The 14,352-nt window shown below is 48.6% G+C and overlaps 1 protein-coding gene across 4 annotated transcripts in view; it reads left to right on the forward strand.

Annotated features, from left to right (window-relative positions):
- The window catches only part of lrrc61 (leucine rich repeat containing 61), a 65,337-nt gene that overhangs the window by 18,036 nt on the left and 32,949 nt on the right, over nucleotides 1-14,352 (forward strand). The window lies entirely within an intron of this gene.

Raw genomic sequence — 14,352 nt, forward strand, 5'->3', positions numbered from 1 at the left:
CACCAAAACACGCCGAGACATTTACACCCCTCCAACACTGCACCAAAACACACCGAGACAGTTACACCCCTCCAATACTGCACCAAAACACACCAGGACATTGATAATCCACCAATACTGACCAAAACACACCGAGACATTTACACCCCTCCAACACTGCACCAAAACACACCGAGACATTTACACCCCTCCAACACTGCACCAAAACACACCGAGACATTTACACCCCTCCAACACTGCACCAAAACACGCCGAGACATTTACACCCCTCCAACACTACACCAAAACACACCGAGACAGTTACACCCCTCCAATACTGCACCAAAACACACCGAGACACTTACACCCCTCCAACACTGCACCAAAACACACCGAGACACTTACACCCCTCCAATACTGCACCAAAACACACCGAGACACTTACACACCTCCAATACTACACCAAAACACACCGAGACATTTACACCCCTCCAATACTGCACTAAAACACACCGAGACACTTACACCCCGCCAATACTACACCAAAACACACCGAGACACTTACACCCCTCCAACACTGCACCAAAACACACCGAGACATTTACACCCCTCCAATACTGCACCAAAACACACCGAGACACTTACACCCCTCCAAAACTGCACCAAAACACACCGAGACATTTACACCCCTCCAAAACTGCACCAAAACACACCGAGACATTTACACCCCTCCAACACTGCACCAAAACACACCAAGACATTTGCACCCCTCCAAAACTGCACAGAAACACACCGAGACATTTACACCCCTCCAACACTGCACCAAAACACACCGAGACACGTACACCCCTCCAACACTGCACCAAAACACACCGAGACACTTACACCCCTCCAACACTGCACCAAAACACACCGAGACACTTACACCCCTCCAACACTGCACCAAAACACACCGAGACACTTACACCCCTCCAATACTGCACCAAAACACACCGAGACATTTACACCCGTCCAATACTGCACCAAAACACACCGAGACATTTACACCCCTCCAATACTGCACCAATACACACCGAGACATTTACACCCCTCCAATACTACACCAAAACACACCGAGACACTTACACCCCTCCAATACTACATCAAAACACACCGAGACATTTACACCCCTCCAACACTGCACCAAAACACACCGAGACATTTACACCCCTCCAATACTGCACCAAAACACATCGAGACATTTACACTCCTCCAATACTGCACCAAAACACATCGAGACATTTACACCCCTCCAATACTGCACCAAAACACACCGAGACATTTACACCCCTCTAATACTACACCAAAACACACCGAAACACTTACACCCCTCCAACACTGCAGCAAAACACACCGAGACATTTACACCCCTCTAATAATGCACCAAAACACACCGAGACACTTAGACCCCTCCAACACTGCACCAAAACACACCGAGACATTTACACCCCTCCAAAACTGCACCAAAACACACCGAGACATTTACACCCCTCCAACACTGCACCAAAACACACCAAGACATTTGCACCCCTCCAAAACTGCACAAAAACACACCGAGACATTTACACCCCTCAAACACTGCACCAAAACACACCGAGACACGTACATACCCTCCAACACTGCACCAAAACACACCGAGAGACTTACACCCCTCCAACACTGCACCAAAACTCACCGAAACACTGACACCCCTCCAATACTGCACCAAAACACACCGAGACACTTACACCCCTCCAATACTGCACCAAAACACACCAGCACACTTACACCCCTCCAACACTGCACCAAAACACACTGAGACACTTACACCCATCCAACACTGCACCAAAACACACCAAGACATTTACACCCCTCCAATACTGCACCAATACACACCGAGACACTTACACCCCTCCAATACTGCACCAAAACACACCGAGACATTTACACCCCTCCAATACTGCACCAAAACACACCGAGACATTTACACCCCTCCAATACTGCACCAATACACACCGTGACAGTTACACTCCTCCAATACTGCACCAAAACACACCGAGACATTTACACCCCTCCAATACTGCACCAATTCACACCGAGACATTTACACCCCTCCAATACTGCACCAAAACACACCAAGACATTTGCACCCCTCCAAAACTGCACAAAAACACACCGAGACATTTACACCCCTCCAACACTGCACCAAAACACACCGAGACACGTACATACCCTCCAACACTGCACCAAAACACACGGAGAGACTTACACCCCTCCAACACTGCACCAAAACTCACCGAAACACTTACACCCCTCCAATACTGCACCAAAACACACCGAGACACTTACACCCCTCCAATACTGCACCAAAACACACCAACACACTTACACCCCTCCAACACTGCACCAAAACACACTGAGACACTTACACCCACCCAACACTGCACCAAAACACACCAAGACATTTACACCCCTCCAATACTGCACCAATACACACCGAGACACTTACACCCCTCCAATACTGCACCAAAACACACCAAGACATTTACACCCCTCCAATACTGCACCAAAACACACCGAGACATTTACACCCCTCGAATACTGCACCAATACACACCGTGACAGTTACACTCCTCCAATACTGCACCAAAACACACCGAGACATTTACACCCCTCCAACACTGCACCAAAACACACCAAGACATTTGCACCCCTCCAAAACTGCACAGAAACACACCGAGACATTTACACCCCTCCAACACTGCACCAAAACACACCGAGACACGTACACCCCTCCAACACTGCACCAAAACACACCGAGACACTTACACCCCTCCAACACTGCACCAAAACACACCGAGACACTTACACCCCTCCAACACTGCACCAAAACACACCGAGACACTTACACCCCTCCAATACTGCACCAAAACACACCGAGACATTTACACCCGTCCAATACTGCACCAAAACACACCGAGACATTTACACCCCTCCAATACTGCACCAATACACACCGAGACATTTACACCCCTCCAATACTACACCAAAACACACCGAGACACTTACACCCCTCCAATACTACATCAAAACACACCGAGACATTTACACCCCTCCAACACTGCACCAAAACACACCGAGACATTTACACCCCTCCAATACTGCACCAAAACACATCGAGACATTTACACTCCTCCAATACTGCACCAAAACACATCGAGACATTTACACCCCTCCAATACTGCACCAAAACACACCGAGACATTTACACCCCTCTAATACTACACCAAAACACACCGAAACACTTACACCCCTCCAACACTGCAGCAAAACACACCGAGACATTTACACCCCTCTAATAATGCACCAAAACACACCGAGACACTTAGACCCCTCCAACACTGCACCAAAACACACCGAGACATTTACACCCCTCCAAAACTGCACCAAAACACACCGAGACATTTACACCCCTCCAACACTGCACCAAAACACACCAAGACATTTGCACCCCTCCAAAACTGCACAAAAACACACCGAGACATTTACACCCCTCAAACACTGCACCAAAACACACCGAGACACGTACATACCCTCCAACACTGCACCAAAACACACCGAGAGACTTACACCCCTCCAACACTGCACCAAAACTCACCGAAACACTGACACCCCTCCAATACTGCACCAAAACACACCGAGACACTTACACCCCTCCAATACTGCACCAAAACACACCAGCACACTTACACCCCTCCAACACTGCACCAAAACACACTGAGACACTTACACCCATCCAACACTGCACCAAAACACACCAAGACATTTACACCCCTCCAATACTGCACCAATACACACCGAGACACTTACACCCCTCCAATACTGCACCAAAACACACCGAGACATTTACACCCCTCCAATACTGCACCAAAACACACCGAGACATTTACACCCCTCCAATACTGCACCAATACACACCGTGACAGTTACACTCCTCCAATACTGCACCAAAACACACCGAGACATTTACACCCCTCCAATACTGCACCAATTCACACCGAGACATTTACACCCCTCCAATACTGCACCAAAACACACCAAGACATTTGCACCCCTCCAAAACTGCACAAAAACACACCGAGACATTTACACCCCTCCAACACTGCACCAAAACACACCGAGACACGTACATACCCTCCAACACTGCACCAAAACACACGGAGAGACTTACACCCCTCCAACACTGCACCAAAACTCACCGAAACACTTACACCCCTCCAATACTGCACCAAAACACACCGAGACACTTACACCCCTCCAATACTGCACCAAAACACACCAACACACTTACACCCCTCCAACACTGCACCAAAACACACTGAGACACTTACACCCACCCAACACTGCACCAAAACACACCAAGACATTTACACCCCTCCAATACTGCACCAATACACACCGAGACACTTACACCCCTCCAATACTGCACCAAAACACACCAAGACATTTACACCCCTCCAATACTGCACCAAAACACACCGAGACATTTACACCCCTCGAATACTGCACCAATACACACCGTGACAGTTACACTCCTCCAATACTGCACCAAAACACACCGAGACATTTACACCCCTCCAATACTGCACCAATTCACACCGAGACATTTACACCCCTCCAATACTACACCAAAACACACCGAGACACTTACACCCCTCCAATACTACACCAAAACACACCGAGACATTTACACCCCTCCAACACTGCACCAAAACACACCGAGACATTTACACCCCTCCAATACGGCACCAAAACACATCGAGACATTTACACTCCTCCAATACTGCACCAAAACACATCGAGACATTTACACCCCTCCAATACTGCACCAAAACACACCGAGACATTTACACCCCTCTAATACTACACCAAAACACACCGAAACACTTACACCCCTCCAACACTGCACCAAACCACACCGAGACATTTACACCCCTCTAATAATGCACCAAAACACACCGAGACACTTACACCCCTCCAACACTGCACCAATACACACCGAGACACTTACACCCCTCCAATACTGCACCAAAACACACCGAGACACTTACACCCCTCCAACACTGCACCAAAACACACCGAGACATTTACACCCCTCCAAGACGGCACCAACACACCGAGACACTTACACCCCTCCAATACTGCACCAAAACACACCGAGCCATTTACACCCCTCCAATACTGCACCAAAACACACCGAGACACTTACACCCCTCCAATACTACACCAAAACACACTGAGAAACTTACAATATTTCAATACTGCACCAAAAGACACCAGGACATTGATAATCCACCAATACTGACCAAAACACACCGAGACATTTACACCCCTCCAACACTGCACCAAAACACGCCGAGACATTTACACCCCTCCAACACTGCACCAAAACACACCGAGACAGTTACACCCCTCCAATACTGCATTAAAACACACCGAGACACTTACACCCCTCCAACACTGCACCAAAACACACCGAGACACTTACACCCCTCCAACACTGCACCAAAACACACCGAGACACTTACACCCCTCCAACACTGCACCAAAACACACCGAGACACTTACACCCCTCCAATACTACACCACAACACACCGAGACATTTACACCCCTCCAACACTGCACCAAAACACACCGAGACATTTACACCCCTCCAATACTGCACCAAAACACACCGAGACACTTACACCCCGCCAATACTACACCAAAACACACCGAGACACTTACACGCCTCCAACACTGCACCAAAACACACCGAGACATTTACACCCCTCCAATACTGCACCAAAACACACTGAGACACTTACACCCCTCCAAAACTGCACCAAAACACACCGAGACATTTACACCCCTCCAAAACTGCACCAAAACACACCAAGACATTTACACCCCTCCAACACTGCACCAAAACACACCAAGACATTTGCACCCCTCCAAAACTGCACAAAAACACACCGAGACACGTACACCCCTCCAACACTGCACCAAAACACACCGAGACACTTACACCCCTCCAATACTGCACCAAAACACACCGAGACACTTACACCCCTCCAATACTGCACCAAAACACACCAACACACTTACACCCCTCCAACACTGCACCAAAACACACCGAGACACTTACACCCCTCCAACACTGCACCAAAACACACCAAGACATTTACACCCCTCCAATACTGCACCAAAACACACCAACACACTTACACCCCTCCAACACTGCACCAAAACACACCGAGACACTTACACCCCTCCAACACTGCACCAAAACACACCAAGACATTTACACCCCTCCAATACTGCACCAAAACACACCGAGACATTTACACCCCTCCAATACTGCACCAATACACACCGTGACAGTTACACCCCTCGAATACTGCACCAAAACACACCGAGACATTTACACCCCTCCAATACTGCACCAATACACACCGAGACACTTACACCCCTCCAATACTGCACCAAAACACACCGAGACTTTTACACCCCTCCAATACTACACCAAAACACACCGAGACACTTACACCCCTCCTATACTACACCAAAACAGACCGAGACATTTACACCCCTCCAATACTGCACCAAAACACACCGAGACATTTACACCCCTCCAATACTGCACCAAAACACATCGAGACACTTACACCCCTCCAATACTGCACCAAAACACACCGAGACATTTACACCCCTCCAATACTGCACCAAAACACACCGAGACATTTACACCCCTCCAATACTGCACCAATACACACCGTGACAGTTACACCCCTCCAATACTGCACCAAAACACACCGAGACATTTACACCCCTCCAATACTGCACCAATTCACATCGAGACATTTACACCCCTCCAATACTACACCAAAACACACCGAGACATTTACACTCCTCCAACACTGCACCAAAACACACCGAGACATTTACACCCCTCCAATACTGCACCAAAACACATCGAGACATTTACACTCCTCCAATACTGCACCAAAACACATCGAGACATTTACACCCCTCCAATACTGCACCAAAACACACCGAGACATTTACACCCCTCTAATACTACACCAAAACACTTACACCCCTCCAACACTGCACCAAACCACACCGAGACATTTACACCCCTCTAATAATGCACCAAAACACACCGAGACACTTACACCCCTCCAACACTGCACCAAAACACACCGAGACATTTACACACCTCCAACACTGCACCAATACACACCGAGACACTTACACGCCTCCAACACTGCACCAATACACACTGAGACACTTACACCCCTCCAATACTGCACCAAAACACACCGAGACACTTACACCCCTCCAACACTGCACCAAAACACACCGAGACATTTACACCCCTCCAACACGGCACCAATACACACCGAGACACTTACACCCCTCCAATACTGCACCAATACACACCAAGACACTTACACCCCTCCAATACTGCACCAAAACACACCGAGCCATTTACACCCCTCCAATGCTGCACCAAAACACACCGAGACACTTACACCCCTCCAATACTGCACCAAAACACATCGAGGCACTTACACCCCTCCAATACTGCACCAAAACACACTGAGACACTTACAATATTTCAATACTGCACCAAAAGACACCAGGACATTGATAATCCACCAATACTGACCAAAACACACCGAGACATTTACACCCCTCCAACACTGCACCAAAACACGCCGAGACATTTACACCCCTCCAACACTGCACCAAAACACACCGAGACAGTTACACCCCTCCAATACTGCACCAAAACACACCGAGACACTTACACCCCTCCAACACTGCACCAAAACACACCGAGACACTTACACCCCTCCAACACTGCACCAAAACACACCGAGACACTTAAACCCCTCCAACACTGCACCAAAACACACTGAGACATTTACACCCCTCCAACACTGCACCAAAACACACCGCGACATTTACACCCCTCCAATACTGCACCAAAACACACCGAGACACTTACACCCCGCCAATACTACACCAAAACACACCGAGACACTTACACCCCTCCAACACTGCACCAAAACACACCGGGACATTTACACCCCTCCAACACTGCACCAAAACACACCGAGACACGTACACCCCTCCAACACTGCACCAAAACACACCGAGACACTTACACCCCTCCAACACTGCACCAAAACAGACCGAGACACTTACACCCCTCCAATACTGCACCAAAACACACCGAGACACTTACACCCCTCCAATACTGCACCAAAACACACCAACACACTTACACCCCTCCAACACTGCACCAAAACACACCAACACACTTACACCCCTCCAACACTGCACCAAAACACACCAAGACATTTACACCCCTCCAATACTGCACCAATACACACCGAGGCACTTACACCCCTCCAATACTGCACCAAAACACACCGAGACATTTTCAGCCCTCCAATACTGCACCAAAACACACCGAGACATTTACACCCCTCCAATACTGCACCAAAACACACCGTGACAGTTACACCCCTCGAATACTGCACCATAACACACCGAGACATTTACACCCCTCCAATACTGCACCAATACACACCGAGACACTTACACCCCTCCAACACTGCACCAAAACACACCGAGACATTTAAACCCCTCCAATACTGCACCAAAACACACCGAGACATTTACACCCCTCCAATACTGCACCAAAACACACCAAGACACTTACACCCCTCCAACACTGCACCAAAACACACCGAGACACTTACACCCCTCCAATACTGCACCAAAACTCACCGAGACGCTTACATCCCTCCAATACTGCACCAAAACACACCGAGACACTTACACCCCTCCTATACTACACCAAAACAGACCGAGACATTTACACCCCTCCAACACTGCACCAAAACACACCGAGACATTTACACCCCTCCAATACTGCACCAAAACACATCGAGACACTTACACCCCTCCAATACTGCACCAAAACACACCGAGACATTTACACCCCTCCAATACTGCAACAAAACACACCGAGACATTTACACCCCTCCAATACTGCACCAATACACACCGTGACAGTTACACCCCTCCAATACTGCACCAAAACACACCGAGACATTTACACCCCTCCAATACTGCACCAATTCACATCGAGACATTTACACCCCTCCAATACTGCACCAAAACACACCGAGACATTTACACTCCTCCAACACTGCACCAAAACACACCGATACATTTACACCCCTCCAATACTGCACCAAAACACATCAAGACATTTACACTCCTCCAATACTGCACCAAAACACATCGAGACATTTACACCCCTCCAATACTGCACCAAAACACACCGAGACATTTACACCCCTCTAATACTACACCAAAACACTTACACCCCTCCAACACTGCACCAAACCACACCGAGACATTTACACCCCTCTAATAATGCACCAAAACACACCGAGACACTTACACCCCTCCAACACTGCACCAAAACACACCGAGACATTTACACCCCTCCAACACTGCACCAATACACACCGAGACACTTACACCCCTCCAACACTGCACCAATACACACCGAGACACTTACACCCCTCCAATACTGCACCAAAACACACCGAGACACTTACACCCCTCCAACACTGCACTATAACACACCGAGACATTTACACCCCTCCAACACGGCACCAATACACACCGAGACACTTACACCCCTCCAATACTGCACCAATACACACCAAGACACTTACACCCCTCCAATACTGCACCAAAACACACCGAGCCATTTACACCCCTCCAATACTGCACCAAAACACACCGAGACACTTACACCCCTCCAATACTGCACCAAAACACATCGAGACACTTACACCCCTCCAATACTGCACCAAAACACACTGAGACACTTACAATATTTCAATACTGCACCAAAAGACACCAGGACATTGATAATCCACCAATACTGACCAAAACACACCGAGACATTTACACCCCTCCAACACTGCACCAAAACACGCCGAGACATTTACACCCCTCCAACACTGCACCAAAACACACCGAGACAGTTACACCCCTCCAATACTGCACCAAAACACACCGAGACACTTACACCCCTCCAACACTGCACCAAAACACACCGAGACACTTACACCCCTCCAACACTGCACCAAAACACACCGAGACACTTACACCCCTCCAACACTGCACCAAAACACACTGAGACACTTACACCCCTCCAATACTACACCAAAACACACCGAGACATTTACACCCCTCCAACACTGCACCAAAACACACCGCGACATTTACACCCCTCCAATACTGCACCAAAACACACCGAGACACTTACACCCCGCCAATACTACACCAAAACACACCGAGACACTTACACCCCTCCAACACTGCACCAAAACACACCGAGACATTTACACCCCTCCAACACTGCACCAAAACACACCAAGACATTTGCACCCCTCCAAAACTGCACAAAAACACACCGACACATTTACACCCCTCCAACACTACACCAAAACATACCGAGACACGTACACCCCTCCAACACTGCACCAAAACACACCGAGACACTTACACCCCTCCAACACTGCACCAAAACACACCGAGACACTTACACCCCTCCAATACTGCACCAAAACACACCGAGACACTTACACCCCTCCAATACTGCACCAAAACACACCAACACACTTACACCCCTCCAACACTGCACCAAAACACACCAACACACTTACACCCCTCCAACACTGCACCAAAACACACCAAGACATTTACACCCCTCCAATACTGCACCAATACACACCAAGGCACTTACACCCCTCCAATACTGCACCAAAACACACCGAGACATTTTCAGCCCTCCAATACTGCACCAAAACACACCGAGACATTCACACCCCTCCAATACTGCACCAAAACACACCGTGACAGTTACACCCCTCGAATACTGCACCATAACACACCGAGACATTTACACCCCTCCAATACTGCACCAATACACACCGAGACACTTACACCCCTCCAACACTGCACCAAAACACACCGAGACATTTAAACCCCTCCAATACTGCACCAAAACACACCGAGACATTTACACCCCTCCAATACTGCACCAAAACACACCAAGACACTTACACCCCTCCAACACTGCACCAAAACACACCGAGACACTTACACCCCTCCAATACTGCACCAAAACTCACCGAGACGCTTACACCCCTCCAATACTGCACCAAAACACACCGAGACATTTACACCCTCCAACACTGCACCAAAACACACCGAGACACTAACACCCCTCCAATACTACACCAAAACACACCGAGACATTTACACCCCTCCAATACTGCACCAAAACACACCGAGAAACTTACACCCTCCAATACTGCACCAAAACACACCAAGACAGTTACACCCCTCCAATACTGCACCAATACACACCGAGACACTTACACCCCTCCAATACTGCACCAAAACACACCGAGACATTTACACCCTCCAACACTGCACCAAAACACACCGAGACACTAACACCCCTCCAATACTACACCAAAACACACCGAGACATTTACACCCCTCCAATACTGCACTAAAACACACCGAGAAACTTACACCCTCCAATACTGCACCAAAACACACCAAGACAGTTACACCCCTCCAATACTGCACCAAAACACACCGAGACACTAACACCCCTCCAATACTACACCAAAACACACCGAGACAGTTACACCCCTCCAATACTGCACCAATACACACCGAGACAGTTACACCCCTCCAATACTGCACCAAAACACACCGAGACACTTACACCCTCCAATACTACACCAAAACACACCGAGACACTTACACCCCTCCAACACTGCACCAAAACACACCGAGACACTTACACCCCTCGAATACTGCACCAAAACTCACCGAGACACTTACACCCCTCCAACTCTGCACCAAAACACACCGAGACACTTACACCCCTCCAATACTACACCAAAACACACCGAGACATTTACACCCCTCCAACACTGCACCAAAACACACCGAGACATTTACACCCCTCCAACACTGCACCAAAACACACCGAGACACTTACACCCCTCCAACACTGCACCAAAACACACCAAGACATTTACACCCCTCCAATACTGTACCAAAACACACCGAGACGCTTGCACCCCTCCAATACTGCACCAAAACACACCGAGACATTTACACCCTCCAACACTGCACCAAAACTCACCGAGACACTTACACCCCTCCAATACTACACCAAAACACACCGAGACATTTACACCCCTCCAATACTGCATCAAAACACACCGAGACACTTACACCCCTCCAATACTACACCAAAACACACCGAGACACTTACACCCTCCAACACTACTCCAAAACACACTGAGACACTTACACCCCTCCAACACTGCACCAAAACACACCGAGACACTTACACCCCTCGAATACTGCACCAAAACTCACCGAGACACTTACACCCCTCCAATACTGCACCAAAACACACCGAGACACTTACACCCCTCCAATACTACACCAAAACACACCGAGACACTTACACCCCTCCAATACTGCACCAATACACACCGAGACATTTACACCCCTCCATTACTGCACCAAACACACCGAGACATTTACACCGCTCCAATACTACACCAAAAAACACCGAGACACTTACACCCCTCCAATGCTGCACCAATACACACCGAGACATTTACACCACTCCAATACTGCACCAAAACACACCGAGACACTTACACCCCTCCAACACTGCACCAAAACACACCGAGACATTTACACCCCTCCAACACTGCACCAATACACACCGAGACACTTACACCCCTCCAATACTGCACCAATACACACCGAGACATTTACACCCCTCCAATACTGCACCAAAACACACCGAGACATTTACACCCCTCCAACACTGCACCAATACACACCGAAACACTTACACCCCTCCAATACTGCACCAAAACACACCGAGACATTTACACCCCTCCAATACTGCACCAAAACACACCGAGACAGTTACACCCCTCCAATACTACACCAAAACACATCGCGACACTTACACCCCTCCAATACTGCACCAAAACACACCGAGACACTTACACCCCTCCAACACTGCACCAAAACACACCAAGACACTTACACCCCTCCAACACTGCACCAAAACACACCAAGACAATTACACCCCTCCAACACTGCACCAAAACACACCGAGACATTTACACCCCTCCAATACTGCACCAAAACACACCGAGACACTTAGACCCCTCCAACACTGCACCAAAACACACCGAGACATTTACACCCCTCCAAAACTGCACCAAAACTCACCGAAACACTTACACCCCTCCAATACTGCACCAAAACACACCGAGACACTTACACCCCTCCAATACTGCACCAAAACACACCAACACACTTACACCCCTCCAACACTGCACCAAAACACACCGAGACATTTACACCCCTCCAAAACTGCACCAAAACTCACCGAAACACTTACACCCCTCCAAAACTGCACAAAAACACACCGAGACAGTTACACCCCTCCAATACTACACCAAAACACATCGCGACACTTACACCCCTCCAATACTGCACCAAAACACACCAAGACATTTACACCCCTCCAACACTGCACCAAAACACACCAAGACATTTGCACCCCTCCAATACTGCACCAATACACACCGAGACACGTACACCCCTCCAAAACTGCACAAAAACACACCGAGACATTTACACCCCTCCAACACTGCACCAAAACACACCGAGACACGTACACCCCTCCAACACTGCACCAAAACACACCGAGACACTTACACCCCTCCAACACTGCACCAAAACTCACCGAAACACTTACACCCCTCCAATACTGCACCAAAACACACCGAGACACTTACACCCCTCCAATACTGCACCAAAACACACCAACACACTTACACCCCTCCAACACTGCACCAAAACACACTGAGACACTTACACCCATCCAACACTGCACCAAAACACACCAAGACATTTACACCCCTCCAATACTGCACCAATACACACCGAGACACTTACACCCCTCCAATACTGCACCAAAACACACCGAGACATTTACACCCCTCCAACACTGCACCAATACACACCGAGACACTTACACCCCTCCAATACTGCACCAATACACACCGAGACATTTACACCCCTCCAATACTGCACCAAAACACACCGAGACATTTACACCCCTCCAACACTGCACCAATACACACCGAAACACT

The sequence above is a fragment of the Scyliorhinus torazame genome, chromosome 30 (genome assembly GCF_047496885.1).
Source record: "Scyliorhinus torazame isolate Kashiwa2021f chromosome 30, sScyTor2.1, whole genome shotgun sequence".
In the NCBI taxonomy this organism is placed as follows: domain Eukaryota; kingdom Metazoa; phylum Chordata; class Chondrichthyes; order Carcharhiniformes; family Scyliorhinidae; genus Scyliorhinus; species Scyliorhinus torazame.